The 2,500-nt window shown below is 40.8% G+C and overlaps 1 non-coding gene across 1 annotated transcript; it reads right to left on the bottom strand.

The window, feature by feature from the left end:
* Nucleotides 1–677: 677 nt before the first annotated feature.
* LOC141616337 (small nucleolar RNA R71) lies at nt 678–784 on the bottom strand. Its single transcript, XR_012530692.1, has one exon. It is a non-coding gene; the product is annotated as a small nucleolar RNA R71 (small nucleolar RNA).
* Between the last annotated feature and the right edge of the window lie 1,716 nt (nt 785–2,500).

The raw sequence follows: 2,500 nt of genomic DNA on the forward strand, positions 1-2,500 counted from the left end.
AGATTTTCTTATATTGTTATTAGTTGTGTATTTCTTTGCCTTGAGGAAGTAAAACTCCTCAAGGTTTATTCTAATTGTTTTCGAGTTGTTTGATATTTTGCATGTCTAGAAGGTCACAAGGTGATTTGTTACCTTTTGATCGTGAAATTGAAAGAACTTTGACAACCAATAGAAGACTTGCTAGGAGAAATTTGAGAGGTATTAGTGAGGTTGTAGATATTCAACCAACTATTGAGTTCATCAACCCTTTTGCAAGAGAAGGTGAGGAGAACCCAACACAAAATACAACACAAAATCAACCCACAATGCCTAAGTTTTCATCACATTCCGTACCCACCGAGGAGAACCTACCCAATGGTACTCCCACACCACAACTTTTGACCGGAAATTTTATTGCCAAATCCGCATTTATCCAATTAGTCGAAAGGAGCCAATTTGGGGGGATGCCTAGTGAAGACCCTCATTCTCATATGGAGACCTTTTGTGACTATTGTGATGCGATTTCTCAAACCGGTGTAACTCAAGACCAAATTCGATGGGTCTTATTTCCTTTTTCTCTGATTGGCACCGCGAAACAATGGTTGAAGGGCCTTGATAAGGCCACTCTCGGAATTGATTCTTGGAAGAAGTTGGCTCTAGCTTTCTACAAAAAATTCTACCCACCGGAAAAGACTAACATGCTAAGAGCTCAAATTACGGGTTTTAAGCAAAGGGATGAAGAATCTTTGTATGAAGCTTGGGAGCGGTTCAAGGGAATTTGTCGCTCATGTCCTCACCATGGACTTAGCGAGTGGTTCTTGGTACAACAATTTTGGAACGGTCTATTTGAAGATTCAAGGAACATTCTCAACATGGGATCAAATGGAATGTTCACCGAAGTTGATGACAATCAAACATGGAACAAAATTGAGGAAATGGCGGTCCATAACTCACAATATAGTAGACCTCGCAAGGTTACTAGAGAAGGAAAGCATGAAGTGGACTCCGTTACTCAATTGGGTGCTCAACTTAGTGCTCACATTAATACCATCAATTTTGAAGTTTGAAAAAGCTATGGCTAGACTCGAAGAAGCCTCAAAATCACCAAAGCATCACGTTAATGCCATGACGGCATCTTCATCAATCCCAAGTAGGATATGTGAGAATTGTGGAACTTTGGGACATGACCAAAGTGAATGTAGGGGAACAAATGAACAAGTGAATGCTTTCCAAGCATACAAGAGTGGTACCCCTTATTCCAACTATTACAATAAAAACACCAAATTCCATCCAAATCTCTCACAAAATCCAAAATGTTCAAAACCCTCAAACAACATACATCCCACCTCCCATGAGAAACCAAAATCAAAGACCCTTTTACAACCAAAACCAAGGTTACCAAAATCAATCTCCATACAATCAATAAAATGACCAAGGTTTTGATGTTCAAAAAGCGGTCCTCCAAATACAAAAGAATCAACAAGAATTTTTCACTCAAATGCAAAAAGATAGTCAAGCAAAGGAAACCACCATCAACAACATTCTAGCTCACACCAAAATGTTGGAAACCCAATTGACTCAACTAGCATCTTCAAGCCCACAAAGACAAAAGGGGCAATTACCACCTCAAAGTAATCCCCCAAGACATGAAACGGTTAGTGCCATTCACTTGAGAAGTGGTACAAGGTATGAAGCACCGAAGAAGCAAGTTGAGGATGAGGTTGTGGAAGCTAGTGATAAGGAAGAAATTGTGCAAAACTCCAAGGATGGAGAATCATCAAAAGAAGAAATTTCAAAGAAAAATGAAGACAAGGTCAAGGAGAAGGAGCCAATTGTGATTAGACTTCCTTTTCCAAGTCGTCAAGCCAAGCCCAAATTTGATGACCAACTTGGAAAGTTTATGGAAATTGTGAAGAATTTGGAAGTCTCAATTCCTTTCACGGAATTAATCAATCACGTGCCGGCCTATGCGAAATACATGAAAGACATCCTCACAAAGAAGAAGTCGATCCAGAAGCTTGAGACTATCGCCTTCACTAAGGTGAGTAGTGCAATACTTCAAGGGAGTTCACCTCCAAAGCTCAAGGATCCGGGAAGCTTCTCAATACCGTGTACCATTGGCGACACCACGATCAACAAAGCCTTATGTGATCTTGGGGCTAGTGTGAGTGTTATGCCGTACTCGGTGAGTAAAAGGTTGGGGATGGGAGAGCTTAAATGCACCAATATCACACTCCAAATGGCCGATAGATCGATGAAGACACCATTAGGGATATGGGAAGATGTTCCCGTACGAATTGGGAAGTTTTTCATCCCGGTGGACTTTGTCATTGTTGATATGGAAGAAGATTCCAACATTCCAATCATTCTAGGAAGACCTTTCTTACACACCGCGGGTGCGGTGATTGATGTAAAACATGGAGAGCTCACTCTAGAAGTGGGAGATGAGAGCATAACTTTCAATCTTGACAAGCCTATGCGAGCTCCCCGTTTACATGAACCATGTTTTATGATTGATCAT

This window comes from Silene latifolia, chromosome 11 (genome assembly GCF_048544455.1).
Source record: "Silene latifolia isolate original U9 population chromosome 11, ASM4854445v1, whole genome shotgun sequence".
NCBI lineage: Eukaryota > Viridiplantae > Streptophyta > Magnoliopsida > Caryophyllales > Caryophyllaceae > Silene > Silene latifolia.